This window comes from Gopherus flavomarginatus, chromosome 9 (assembly GCF_025201925.1).
Source record: "Gopherus flavomarginatus isolate rGopFla2 chromosome 9, rGopFla2.mat.asm, whole genome shotgun sequence".
Taxonomy (NCBI): Eukaryota; Metazoa; Chordata; order Testudines; family Testudinidae; genus Gopherus; species Gopherus flavomarginatus.
Genome location: NC_066625.1, coordinates 79,851,274 through 79,865,952, shown reverse-complemented (window position 1 = coordinate 79,865,952; position 14,679 = coordinate 79,851,274). Strand labels below are relative to the sequence as shown.

At 48.1% G+C, this 14,679-nt stretch overlaps 1 protein-coding gene across 4 annotated transcripts in view; it reads right to left on the bottom strand.

Annotated features, from left to right (window-relative positions):
• Positions 1–13,786, bottom strand: part of SV2B (synaptic vesicle glycoprotein 2B) — a 99,769-nt gene extending 85,983 nt beyond the window's left edge. For 2 of the 4 annotated variants that reach the window (XM_050967405.1, XM_050967402.1), the window contains exon 1: positions 13,598–13,786. The gene's annotated coding sequence lies outside the window, so the exon portion shown is untranslated. Of the gene's footprint in view, positions 1–6,078; positions 6,250–12,861; positions 12,885–13,597 lie in introns of those variants that run through there. The other 2 variants (XM_050967406.1, XM_050967403.1) reach the window with 2 other exon arrangements.
• Positions 13,787–14,679: the final 893 nt, after the last annotated feature.

Below are 14,679 nucleotides of genomic sequence, written 5' to 3'. Positions count from 1 at the left end.
CGTGTGCTGTTAAAACTGCTGCTGCCTTCCACCCCAGAGATGTCTGCAGTTATAGCTACATCTATAATGGTTGGGATCCTTAGGGGTGAAAGCCTCCGGTTCCATGGTCTTAATAAATAACTAGTAATAATTGACACTAACTAAGAAACAGTCTTACATGCAATCACAGGGCACCCAGATGGCACAGTGGCCTACGTGCACATACTGATAATTCATAATAAATAATAAATGCAAGATCTCATTACTCACATTAGAAACACTCCGCTCCAATTTGCCATTCTCACACCTGGAGAAGGCAACAGGCAACAACCCATGCTCCAGAGTGAGATGTGACTTTGAAGTACCCTCCTTAGCCTCTCCGCTGTCATCACAAGGACCAATGAGCACCAAGAGGGGAGGGTTCGGCAGGTAGACACCTGCCCCATAGAAATAGACACCACACTCATTTTCACACAGTGCCTTCAAACAGCAATGCTGGGCTGCAGCCAGGTCAGTAACTCAGAGGCAAAGGGCCCTGCAACCCTCTTTGAGTCCCTGGAAACTTTGACTAATTGGCAGGGGCAGCTTTACATCAGGCAGAGAAGTCATTGGAATGCCTCAATCTGTGCCTGCATATCAATAATTTAACATTCCATCTAAAAAGGATCTTAATTAAAAGACCTCAGATTCCTGAGATGAACCAGCCCAAATAAAAATACATGTAGAACTGTTGCCTTTGGGCTACAAATGTACCTGGTTCTGGTACAGTTAGAGACAAATACTTCCTCCCCAGTGAGGCCTAATCTTCTCCGGTGTCCATCTAAGTTTCAGCAGGAGGCGGCACAGGACTAGATTTCCAAGTGTGCAGCACCCACACATGATGTGCAGAGGTCTTTGGAAAATCTGTCCCCAGTTATGAAAAAAATCCAGACTCCCAAGTGCAAGGCACAAAGCCGACCTAAAGCCAGCTCACCTGCAATGAGGGCAGAGAGACTCCACTACAATTAAAGGTGCATCGCCCAGACGGCAGCCTCTCTTTTCAGTTACATTTCTACATACTTTGCAGGCCAGACGCTGGTCTCAGCACTCTTATATACATCCAGAGGAATTCTGCCTATGTCACTGGATTTACACTCACGTGACTGCGCTCAGAATCAATCTACCTGTCTGTCTACCTAGGCATTTCAATTGTGCTACTGGGCACGTCACCCTAGTAACTCAGCAGCTAACAGACAATGGTGCCCTAGAAAAATAACCCCATTCCATTTTTAAAACCTATATTCCTTTGCAGGAATTCAGTCCGAATGCTGTACATTAAAGAACTCAGCAAAGATCCCAGGGTCACTGGCCTCCCTGTTCCATTCAGTGATTTTGTTATGGTGCTGCTGGGGTGGGCAAGGGTGAAGGGTACGCTGGGAAAGGTTACATGTGATTTCAGGAGGACAGAGGCTTGTAAGTCTTAATGATTAAAGCAGTGCAAACTGGGAAATCTGCTGCAGTCTGACCACTTGTCAGAAAGGGCAGGAGAAATCCCCCTCATCTGAGGCATGCTGTCTCTGGTTATATGCGTGACAGGGTGTTTGCATGTGAGAGGGTAACAGAGAGCATGTGTGGCCACGGCACTGGAGGACAGGAAGGGTGATCCATCAGCTCCCATTTGGCTGTAAAAGCCCAAACCTCCAAGCAGGAACTATGTTCAGTTGTTCACTGAGTCTGGCTGTAGCAGATGGGCTCAATTCCCACTGGCAGTAGGAATATCGTGCCAAACAAAAACAATATTCAGCCCACACAAAGAGTCACAAAGAAAATCTGTTGCCAAGGGGCTAGTTCCTGTGTCTCTTCCATACTCTCTGCATTCAACACCAGCTGAAGGGGTTTTACTCAAACTCCCATATCTTGCAAAAAATCAAAGATCACCTTTAGGCAGAGCTCAGGGCTGGAAAATGGCATGTTGCCATGGAAATTATTTGGTGTCCTTAGCTATGAAGGGTTCTGCTAGGTCCAACCACCCTAGCCACCTTTCCCCTAGTCCAGAGTTTCCCAAAGTTGGGATGCTGCTTGTGTAGGGAAAGCCCCTGGCGGGCCGGGCTGGTTTGTTTACCTGCCACGTCCATACGTTCAGCCAATCGCGGCTCCCAGTGGCCGCAGTTCACTGCTCCAGGCCAATAGGAGCTGCTAGAAGCAGTGGCCGGTATGTCCCTCGGCTCATGCTGCTTCCTGCAGCTCCCATTGGCCTGGAGCGGTAAACCACGGCCAGTAGGAGCCGCAATTGGCCAAACCTGCAGATGGGGCAGGTAAACAAACCAGCCTGCCAGGGGCTTTCCCTGCACAAGCAGCCCCTTCACAGGTGAGCCTTATGTTTCGTTCGCTAAGGGTGGGTGTGGTGATGAGCGGCACTGGCTGGGTCTGCAGCACAGCAGGAGCCAAAGTCTAAAATCTCCCATTATCTCCCTGTCCATATCCATCGGTTACTCACCTTATATTTAGATTATAAGGTCTTTGGGATAGGGACTGTCATTTTGTTCTGTGCTTGTACAGTGCCTGACACAATGGGATCCTGGTCCAGGACTGGGCTCCTAGGTGCTCCATAATACAAATAAATAATAATAACAGCAATAATGTCAACAAAAGTAGAATCAGGCCTATCCAGTACACAAAACAGCCTTGAGCCTGTATTCCCAAGGGAGGCAAAACCCACACTGAAGTCGACTCTAATGGATCGGACCCAGTGGGGGCTTTCTGGTACCTTGAGTTTAAAGGTGACTTTCATGCTAGGACAAGATTGACAAAAAAAACATTTATATAAAAAAACCCAATGAGGGATCTTTCTGTGGCCCGTACTTCCTGACTCATCTGCTCCTGTATTTTTCTCTCCCTCTTTTCACTAGTGGCTTACCCCCTTTCCGCCCACCCGTCCCCTTTTTATCGCATCCCCAAGTGAAGCTGCAGTCCCATCCCTGCAGCATTGCCCTCCACAGTCATTGAACATGATAATAGAATCGTGACTTTGCTGGAGGAACAAACAGGCTGAGCAGATGGGCTGTGAGGGAGGAAGCCCTAGTTTAAATCACAAATAGCTTGTGATAATTTAGCAGATGTGGTTAAAAAAAAAGAGAGAGAGAGAGAGATGGGCATGAGGTGATTGGATTTATATTTATGTTGAATAAATGTGGAAATTTTCCCCTCTATAAAAGTTTCTCTTTACAGTTTCTCAGTTACATCTTCTTGATGGGCTAAATATCCCATGGCATCAATGCACAGTACCGCAGACCTCCACTGGAACTGCCACGTACTCTCCTGTGTTCTTTGTTCAGGATATCTTGATCTCATAAGGAAGGTTCAAGACTCTGCCATGACAGTGATAGTTTCTGAGTGCAATCGCTGATCATCATGGTAGATATTTAAAAGGGGACAAATCCATCCATTTTATTCCATTTGGCTATACTAAAAGACCAACCTTCAAACAGGAGTCCTGATTGGACATTAAAGCATCTGGAAGACATCAGGTTCTGTTCCCATCTGTATACAGGAACACGTCCCCCAAACATAATGTCATTGCCATCAAGGAAATATCTTTGGGATGCTACAAATCACACACACACACACACACACACCCCTACTGTAGCATTTATTTGACTGGCCCCCTGAAAAAGAGCAGACCTTGAAGAGTTAAAGACTCATTGTCAGGTCAAATTTGGCCCCAAAATTACACTTCTGAGCACGTATCAATCCTAACACAAAGAGGGATGTTTCCAGGATTTTTTTTGCTTTGATTTTACAACTGCAAGGTGTTTTTTTTTAAAAATGCAGTTAACCTTCCTGTTCAGCGCCTGGAATCCCAAAAAATTGCAGCATTGGGGGATTGGAGAAACCTGTAGGTGAAACTTACTAGGGGACAAAAAAAAACATTGAAATTGACCATTCTCTTTTCGAAGTTCAAGTGGAGAGAAATTTCATAAGTAAACAAACACCACACAATAGATAATTAAAAATGAATTGGAAGTCTACATTTCTTCCATTTTTATAATCTAACTAGGCACGGGAATTAATTGATAGAAATTTCTATTTTTTAACTTGACAGTGTCTTTCCAAAAACACATAGCAATGAAAGATTTATGCTCCTTTAGAAACCAAGCCTTGTGGTTTTATTAAAGGCAACAAAGGCTGTTCTCTCTGGGCTTACACAAAGCACTTAGAAACTTTGCTCTGCAGTCTCTCTGTTTGTTCAGTGGCATCATAGAGGCAATAGCCAAGGCCCACAAATACCCCAGTCTAGAGTTACTGGGCTATCCTCTCATTGTATAGCATCTGGATGGCAAGAGGCATGCAGACCCTTCCACTTTTAGTGCTTGCTCTTCAGCCGTTGTTCCAGTGCTATTTTAATTGGTGGCTTTGATACAAACACTGTTACTTTGAAATACGTCTGAAGCAACCACCCACAGGCTCAACAAAAGTCAGCTGCCTAGCAGAGCTGGGTCTTTAACTAAAAGTTTAATGTAACTGTGCTGGAAACCATAGGGAGGCTCTAAAGTTAGCACTTAAAATAGGAGTCCTCCTTAGTGCAAGTTTCACGGTCTGTAGAAACAATCAGAAGAATGTCTGTGATGGAGGAAGGTCAGGACTGGCGCTAGTATTTTTAGCACCCTAGGCGCACGGTCATTTCGCCGCCCCGCGCACTGGTCCCGCTGCTCCAGTGGACCTGCTGCAGTCTTGCCTGCGGAGGGTCCCCTGGTCCGCGGCTCCAGTGGAACTGCCACAGTCGTGCCTGCAGGAGGTCCACCGGAGCCACGGGAGCAGCAGACTGTCTGCAGAAATGCCTGCAGCAGCTCCACTGGAGCCGCGGGACCAGCGGACCCTCCGCAGGCATAACTGCGGCAGGTCCACCAGAGCCGCCTGCTGCCCCCCCCGGCAAAATGCCGCCCCCCAATAATCCTGGCGCCCTAGGAGATTGTCTAGGCCGCCTAAATGGAAGCGCCGGCCCTGAGGGAGGTTATTGCACACGGTGGTTTAATTTTTATGAGCAAACCAGTTTGGTTGTTTTCTCTAGGCAGATCTCTGTTAACCCTAATCTCGGAAACACAGAAGGAACCCATTCTGGAATCACCAAACCGAAAGCTTTTACAAGCCCCTCTCACAAAGGGGTCTCGGGAACTCCCAGACCAAGGCACTAGTTTTAGGAAGGGATTCAGAGATGCTAAGAGGGTCAGTGTTTTCCATCTATCAGCAGAATAATTGAAGCTGCATCATCACACTTTTCATTTCCCTCCTACCACTAGAGGTATATTATGGACAGACCTTTGCTGACCCAACACAGCCAGACTGCTGTTAAGGTTACTACTCACTGTTCCTCTTTAAGTAAATGAGGCCAACTTCACCCGTGGCATAACTGCGCTGGCTTCACGGTAATCTGTCCCAGGCTGTCTATCAGCTCAAGAGTATCATAAATTAAACCAGCTCAATGCCTTCAAATTCAACATAAGCAGATGTTTGGGACACAGAATATCTCACAGTTCGACTAGACTATCATTTTTGTCTGCAACTACCTCACTGCTTCTCTCTCTATTTCAAATGCATGTAATACTGGGGAGGCCAGTTCCGGGGACTAATGCAGACTTTGCTGACCAGGAGAAAGTTCAGCGCACAGGAAAGCTGAAGGGCTTTATTTCTCAGCTGAGAGACACCTATTCATGAATGATTTTCCAAAGCCAGCGCTGCAAAAGACATCGGATAGAAACAGAAGCATTCCACAAGCTACACCCACAGAATTGCATGACAGAGAGTACTGTGGGATCTATCTAATAACCAGACCTAATTGGAAAAGGCGCATAGAAACATCCACAGAGGGAAAACATAACGTCAGCTACTGCCCTTGTATTTGGCTAGGTACTTCAACTGCCTTCATCACTGTATGGCCTGGAGCCATGCACTAGTGATAAATAAATTGCTCTAATAAACATTTGTTCCTGGAAAGGCTTCCATCTAAATTATATTGACTCTGCTATTTGTCCGTCTCTTTCATAACTTTCTCCCCTCTCCGCCGTTTATCTTTTTAAGCCTCGTCTCTATCTCACTGTAACCAAATGGAAAAGCATCTCTTACCAGAACTAGATGTTTCATCCCAGAATCACCAGCCATTTGCCAATCATTTCTCCCACTGCTCTCATCCACAGCAGCCCCTGGAAGAGCTGCCTTTGCCACTACGCTGTCACAAGCTGGGGATTAGGAGTAAATGCTCTGCGAGCCAAGCCGATCATCCCACTGCAAATGGAACGGAGGCACCAGCAGTGGACGAGACCATCAGCCACCACAAAAAAACACACTCACCCCAGCAACAAAGCAGGTGGAGGATAGGGAGGCTGCAGACAGAGTGGGAGAGCAGGTGGGGGAGGGAGGGCGCCGGGCAGCCAGAGATGCTGAAGTGACAGATGTGTTGACTTTAATTTAAACAGGAAATTGATAATGCTCAACACAGAGAGAAAAAGACAACAGCTGATATTAAAAGCAGTGGCTGTTTGCGCTCGGTGGCCTTTTCTTCTCTTTGTTCCATCGGAGCTTTTTAGTTTAATTCTGGCTCTAGCACGAAAAAGCTATAACGGGCAGCACTGACTCTACCTGCCAATCAAAGCAAAGCAAGTACTGATGTTGCCAGCAGGGTCTCAGGCAAGACTGAAACAGGTATTTCCCTTCCAACAGCTACTTACAAGGACAGTTATGGATTCCTTGCTCTAATAAAACTCTCACCACAGTTATTTATCTGACATCATCCAGATGACTTCAGTAAGAGTTGAACCAAAATACCGAGTGCCAAGATAGAGCACAAAATTTGCCTTAATTTGGGGATGAGAAACTACAATAGGACCAAAAATTCCAGATTTAAGTTTCTGAGGAAGTACAACAAAGAGCTGAGAGTATGTTAAACACAATTTAAAGGCATGAACAATGGGGCCCCTTGATTGAATTAAATTCCCCACGAAAAGATCAGTGTCATTCCCCACAGTTTAACGCTGATGCAGCTGAAGCCCTCTCAGGCGCAGGATTTCTAAGGATGGGTTTGTGGGACAGCAGTTGCACCCAGAGCCTGTCACTCCAGGATCCGACAAGAGTTAACTTTTATTGTCATCAGAATTCACTCCTGGCTAAAACAACATAGTAGCAATGTCGGAGGCCAGTGGTGAAAGTGCAGAAGGAAAGTAGGGTAATAAAAAACGTCTAGCCATTTTTGAGTGAAAGGAGAGGCAGAATAAATACATAAATAAAGGGCGGTGAGGGTGGGGGTGTAAAGTGAACCCTAAGAACTGGGGGGGCAGAGGCAGAACCTCAGCTCAAATAAATCCCAGGGGAAGTAACAATAGCCTCTGACTCTTCCAAAGAGTGGCCCTGTTGCTGCTTCAGAAATGGATCTCCAGTTTCAAGTGAATTTAGTGCTGGCAAAAGGAGCTGGCCTGATAGCCCTGGAGAACCGAGTCATGTATCCCTAGGACACATACAACACGTGCAATAGCAGTGCACTCACGCCTGTCACCCACCAAAACTCTGACTCAGGGAGCCCACCCTTAGAGGGGAGGGGAGTTTATTCTCTATGGCACATTCAGTCTTTGTGGTGAGAAAGTCAACAAGGGACACTTTTTTGTTATGCTGACACTTGTTCACTAGGCACTAGACTGAGACCCACCAGTTCATTGCACAGGAAGCCATCACACAACTCGTGGTGAGAAGGATTTTCTTTCCCTAATGCCATCCAGTCCTCCTGACACCACATCCCAGCCCTTCCAACCCCATCTTTTCCCTGGCTGTGTCGCCTTCCTGCCCCCATGCTGCCAGACGCATCATTTAATGTTGATAAAAGCAGCAAAGAATCCTGTGGCACCTTATAGACTAACAGACGTTTTGGAGCATGAGCTTTCGTGGGTGAATACCCACTTCCTCAGATGCATCTGAGGAAGTGGGTATTCACCCACGAAAGCTCATGCTCCAAAACGTCTGTTAGTCTATAAGGTGCCACAGGATTCTTTGCTGCTTTTACAGATCCAGACTAACACGGCTACCCTCTGATACTTAATATTGATAGTGATTCATTCCCACTTAAGACAGATGGGATGGACCTGCAGACCCAGGGCTTAGTTTCTATGGCCAGCCAAAGCAGGTCAGATGCTGGCAGAGCAAGGCAGGTGAGGAACAGCTTCCAGACGGAGAGCGATGCACCTGATAAGCAACCCAGAGAGCTTCCCTTCCCCTTGTCAGAAGAAATGGCATGTGACAGGGAAGCAGGAATACTGCGCACTGGGAAAGGGCTGCTTTGTGCCTGTCATCCCGCCCTTTATCTGCTGCCGCACTCAGCTACACAATCCTTTAGAAAGCTTCACTTTCTTTCTTAATGATCACCCCATGACGTTCCGTGTAGCATTGCGCGTCACTCCTGTGTCACTGCGCATCTGAGCCGGGAGCAAGCTCTTGGAGAGATGCACAAACCTGCCAGCAGCAGCCTTCCCTCCACCTTCCTCATCCCATCTGTTGCCCCCTATGTGTCCGTAAAGCCAGTCTATTCCATGGTGGCCTCCTGGAGCGGGGGAGGCCTGGTGAGGCGTTTAAAGCGGTCTAATCCCCAGGTTGGATAATTCACAGAAAGAGGATTACCCGCTCTCAACAGAGCCCTCGCCTAAATATAGACTGGCCCCTCCTTTTCATCTCGCACAGCGACATTTCCCCCACTCCACTCCCCCAGCTAGTCCCAGAAGGCTGATTCTGTTCTCACTTGCCCCAGAGTATATCCAGAGAACACCATTGTAGTCAGGCCAGTCACTCTGGAATAAAACCATTGTCAGCGAGAACAGAACCAGGTCCCTAGTCAGAATGTCAAAGGTAGCACTACGAATGCAGAGAAATTCCCAGATATGCGCATTCCCACTGAGAAAGCAACTGACTATACCACATAGTGGTTGTTTGTTGGGGCCTCAGGGTGCGTATTTGGAGTCCATAGTTATGGTCTACTCTAGAAGATGAAAGCTAGCTCCTGGGGCGTGCTGGCAATGTGAAATTACAGCATAGCGTGCTATGCACATTATGGAGAGGGGGGACCACACTTGCCCCCTTCGTGCCAGTGTGGCAGGACAAAGGAGCTAAGCCAACTCTACACCATCCCCCCCTCACATGCTCCATCATAATAAGGGTCTTGGGGATGTGGCCACGGGGGAGGGTATGCCAACGTGCTGCTGAGCTCCAGCAATCTCCAGCTGTCACAATGCCCCATTGAGGGCTGTTGGAGCCAATGTAGGCAAGAGCAGCCCTGAGGCTGTTCTAAATTGCATCAACAGACTAAGTAGACCCCCTTCTGACTCCAAGACCAGGAGAGCACAAAAATGATGTAAAGCCACCTTTGCCTTCCTGCTGTCCACCCAGCTCAGGGCCTGCACTGAGTAGACCTCGGGGTCAGGACCTGGGAGTGGAAGGTCAGTTAAGGAGCTGCTTTTCCCTGCAGTTCCAGACCAAAAAGGGGAGGAGCTGTCAGATAGTTGCCTCCCCTTCTGGTCCCTTACATATTTATGGGAATAAGAAGAATACCATCCACAGTTGCAAGACTTAAGATAGAAACATCTCAGCGAGATCAACCTCCAGGCAGCAGCCAGCCACTAATGGCCTGAGGTAGGAAGGAACTCTCCCAATATCCATTAGGGAGCTTTACAGCCTTCTTCTAAGCATCCAGTGACAATTACTGTCAAAGACAGGATTCTGGACTAACTGGGCCATGGGTCTGATCCAAGATGGCAATTCCTACCCCCTACAGCTCTGCTGTCATAGCAGGTGACCAGGCATTGAGCTGTCTCCTGCTGCTGGCTGGAGTACTCTCGTTTTGGAGGAGAGGAATCAATCTGTGGGTTGCCTTCCCCTTTGGACTCTGCAGCAGATAGGGGGATAAGATGAGGGGCTGCTGAAGATATTACTGTAGGGCTCTTCAGCTCAGTTTTCCACCAAGTTTCTTCTCCGTACAGTGAGGGGCTTAAGTCAAGGCTGGCCCTGCAAACTGTGTGTTTCAGTGACTCAGTGCATGCCCCTCCATCCCCCTGCCCAGATGCCCCAGGCTCCCTGTTCTCATAGTATCTTTAGTTCACTGCCAAGGCTCCTTTTTTCTTGCAGGACTTTAAGCTGCTGTAACATTAAACTGCTCATTAGCATGGGAGTAATTCCATAATCTTTTCAGATGAGAACTTTTTCCAAAGGCTCAGCTCCTGAGCTGGAAAATTAATTTGGGGAATTGACAATATGGGAAGGCGGATCCTCCAGGCGGAGTCCTGGGCTTCCCCGGTCAGGGCTGTTCACAGTCCCAGGATTTTGTACCACGGCCAGAAAACTATTCACTGCCAGCACTGAGCAGCGGAGGGAGAGTCTATGTCTCTCAGACTTGGTATGGAGAATGAGGGTAGCTTAAATAGTGGCACTAGATATTGTACATCAAATAAGAGACAGCCCCTTCAGCCCATGCGTTCTGCCTTTAACTCCAGATACCCATTGCTCAGAGGTGCCATTTTACCCCACGATTCGCTATTTGGAGTCGGCAGGATTACCACGGTCCCATGGGAGATGGGGGTTTAAAATTTCTTTAGCTCTCCCTCCCTTCTGCCTGCCAACCTCCACCTTTCCTCCCAGCTCTGGCTCTACGTTCCGTTCTTGTGTCGGAATGTACAGAGGTAAACACGTATCTCCATACCTGTGTACGTCCCTTCTCCAGCTTCCTGCCTCTTCCTGGCAGTCCCCCACTCCAGTATGCAGACACGCTCATAACCCCGGGATAATAAATGCCCTGACATAGATGCTCACTCCTTCCATAGTGTATTGCACACTCACTTTTGTCCCAGTTGTTTACGGCACCCCAGGAAGTGTCTGCGCTCACATTTCATAGAAACTAACTGCCAGTTGCGCACACAAATGCTGTAAATATTTGCACTCATGGAATGGGTGCAGGGCTGCTTTTGGGGCAGCACCCTGCTGTGCTCTTACGAGTAGAAGTGAAAAATCAGACCCTGCTGGAAGAACTGATGAACGCGTGCCCCATCTCTCCAGATCAGTTCCCTGAATAAAGATCTGTCCGATGTTGGCCTCTGCATTGCAGCACGTCACAGACCCCAGATGGGTGCAAATAACACGTCCTCTGCCAACTGAGGGAGCTGAATGGCAAACCAGATAAGCGCCTCACTGCCTGGTGGCTTTCTGTTTGTACAGCAGTGACGTGCCGGTAACATTCCCAGGGTACCCACAATCAGTGTTTCAGCCCTTTCAGAAAATCAAGAGGCATCTTATGTGGTCAGAGTTCTGGAGAATGCAACCCAGTCTTTGGCATCTGCTCCCAGCCTGCTGGCTGAAAGACCCCACCAGACTCTCTGTAGAAAAGAAGTATGACACAGGTTCATCAGTGCTGGATGGATAAATCCCAAACAAATGCAATCTTTTCTTTTGGCAATGGACCGCTCTCCAGCCAGCCTGAGGAAATGCAACTGGGGGCCAGACGCTTGGTACAAAACGTTGTGAGGTGCTGAGCAATTCCTGCAAGTTGCTGGACCCTCTGCACCCCTGTTAACTTCAGTGGGAGCTGAGGATGCTCAGCATAACACAGGATCCAGGCAGGAGATGCTGGCAAAGCTGATGCATAAACCCCCACATCACAGGGCAACCTATATTTCCAAATATCCCTGCACAAGGAAGGCATTGTCCACCCTCCCATGCAGGGAAGGCTGTGAGAAACTTTCATTCTTGTAGGTCCAGGTGACCCACAGAGTGGCACGTCCCAATGGCCCTTTGATCAGCAGAGCCCAAAGCCCATCGGTGTTCCCCGCACCACCAGGAGCCCAGGAAATTCAGAGCCTGGGAAGGGAGGTGATGTTTGGATTACTTCACTGAACAGATGAGACTTAAAGAACCGAGCTGTTAAGAGCAAGAAAAGGTGAGAAGCCAGTAGAAGCAGAGGGTCCTCCTGCAGATGGCCCAGGACTGTAGAGAATCCTCAGTTCTGCAGGGCTTGTGGGCAAACACTTTCCTTTTTCCACTGAAGGGTGGAGGGCGACCCTGCTCCTCCCAATGGAAGACTTTGGAGGAAACGCTAGGCGGTCTCCTCTCCTCAAAGCCCCCGCCCATGTATCCTGTGAGAGGAGGTGACCTGGCTGTGATTACAAGTGACCAGCAGGATAAGTTGGCAGCCTGATGCGCAATTCTTGCAGAAGTGGTAGAGTTAATTGCCAGCTGAGAAGCAGGCATGTGGCTGGGTCTTTTCACCAGAAGGTGAACAATGCAGCACTATTGTATATTTAAATCTGATGAGCCAAGCAATGGGATTAACTCTTTCTCTCTTTCCTCTTGCATATGACAAGAAATAGGAGTCTGGATAGTCATAGCTTGCTTGTAGCAATTTTAAAGCCCTGCCAGGAACATCACTCACTCCCTACCTGCCTTTCATTTCTGCCTAGGCTTTCCATGGGAAGAAAGCCCTCTGAGCCCACGTATTCAGGTGTTGTGTGAAAAGCACCTGATCAAAACCCAGCTGGGGTTCCCCTTTGCACACAGAAGAAAGCGCTATAGTCCGGGTCCCCTCCTCCCCGCTCCACTGCAATCCATCTGTTGGTTTGGTCAGAGCTATGGGCACACATGTCAAGGAGCCTTTTGATGGATCCAGTTCATGCCTGCGGTTTTTATGGGATCTCAGTATAATGGATTGTATTATTGCAGTCTACGTATGTAATGAAAATCTCTGCTGAACAGCACCTGTCCCCAGACACACACGCATGCACACACAGACACACGTGTGCAAACACACACACGGAGGTTTATTTAACCAGATCAGGTACGGCAGAGAAGCCAAGATATATTACAGACACAGTTCAAACCGAAAATCCTTACCTTGCCCTCAGTGGCTGCCTTTATTCTCTGCTGAAAGAAGTGACCAGCTGCTGATTTTAGTTTCAGCTACGTGTATGATACCCCGAAGTAGACAGGATTATTTAAAAAGGACAGTTAACATACATGTTTGCCGTGTTGTGCCTGGGGCGGGGGAGGGTGAGGACCCTACACACCCACACACGACTCTTCCAGATACAAACACATCTGTACACACCCCCCACCCAAGCATATGCATTTATATACACCTCACCCATGCACACCCCCACAGCCCATCGCTTTCCCCAGACACACACCATTGGCATGTATTTTAAAATAACCCCGTCTGACTTCAACCTGAGCACCTTCAACACAGCTAAAGCTACAAACTGCAGCTCATTACCACTCTTGGACAAGAAGAAACAGATCCAGGGAGGGAAACAATGTTAGTCTGAATCGTTGTTTTGGTCTTGACTGCTCTGACACTGCTGATCTAGTTAAAATAACAAAGTACCCTACGATTCCTGTTACTTCATCCCAGCCGGGCTGCTGAGCCCGTGCCCTTGAGCCTCCTTATTTTCAGTGACATTTTGCTTTTGTTTTATTTTATTTGGTTTCCCTATTTCTTGACAGCACTCAGATGTTAGCTGGGCACTCAGCTAACTAATGCTGGGGACTGAGATCCCATCAGCCATTAGCTTTCCCTGTAAAATGCCTGTTGTCTGTTTCTACTATTGTAGGAGAAATGACTTGCTCTTACCTGCAATGTGAAGTTATTTGCTTCTGCTGCTGCTCTGTGCTCAGTTCGGCTCTGGAGTTCCAAGAAAGAGGGCTGCACTGCACTGGAATCTCCTGTAACAATGATGCAGTCCAGCCAGCCAGTGCATGTTAATGATGCACCAGAGGGGACCCCAGTGGAGGGAGAACAGGGCTGTGTCATACCTGCATCACTGCCCCCACAGCAAGAAAGAGAGAGGGAGGGAGGCAGTGTGCAAAGGCAGAGAGAGAGAGAGATTTCAAGGCAGGCAGAGAGAGAAAGGAAAAGCTTGTGTAATTTAATCAGGGTAAGAAAGTAACCAGACCACTATCTGAACATTAAAGATTTTCTAGGCAAGCTTCTTGGTTACACAGGGGAATATGTTTACTGCTATAATGCAGACACGTATTTTGGCTCTAGACTTAAATGGAATCTAGGATGTTTCCTTGCTGCTTTATTTGGGCAACCACATTATTATTTCCTCCACCTCCACATAGAATCATAGACTATTAGGGTTGGAAGAGACCTCAGGAGGTCTCACATCTGGTACTGCTGGCCACCACCACATCTGGAGCCATCTTTGCAGGGGTGGCTCTAAGCCCCAATCGGAGAGGCTGTTGTTTTTGTGTGCCATGTTGCTCCACTGCCAGAGTAAGCTGTCCAGCTGAAAGCCCCTTCTGCCTCCAACAAGCCAGGAGCCTGTCCCCAGAGCAAGAAGAATCTGAGTGGTTGGATGAATCTGTACCGTAGGAACCCAGACCCACTGTTAGGGGTGCCAGGCAACCAGAAGAAAAGTTGCTTCCCCTGGTGAAAGGGAAGACAAGAGAAATGGGGATGATGGGAGTGAGAAAGTGATAAGGAGACTGGGGAAGGGACAAACATTGGGCAACAACCTGCTCTATTGATTGGGAGACAGGGCACAGAACAGTCCTCACTTAGGGCATCCGTGCAAGGAGACCTTCACTGTATTGCTCTGGGGTTGGGGGGAGCAATTCTGCAAGTACCCTCCAAATGGCCTCCAACATCACTGAAGAAGGGGCTGACCCTGTGGCACTGCCAGACCAGATGGCGCCTGGAAGGGCTGC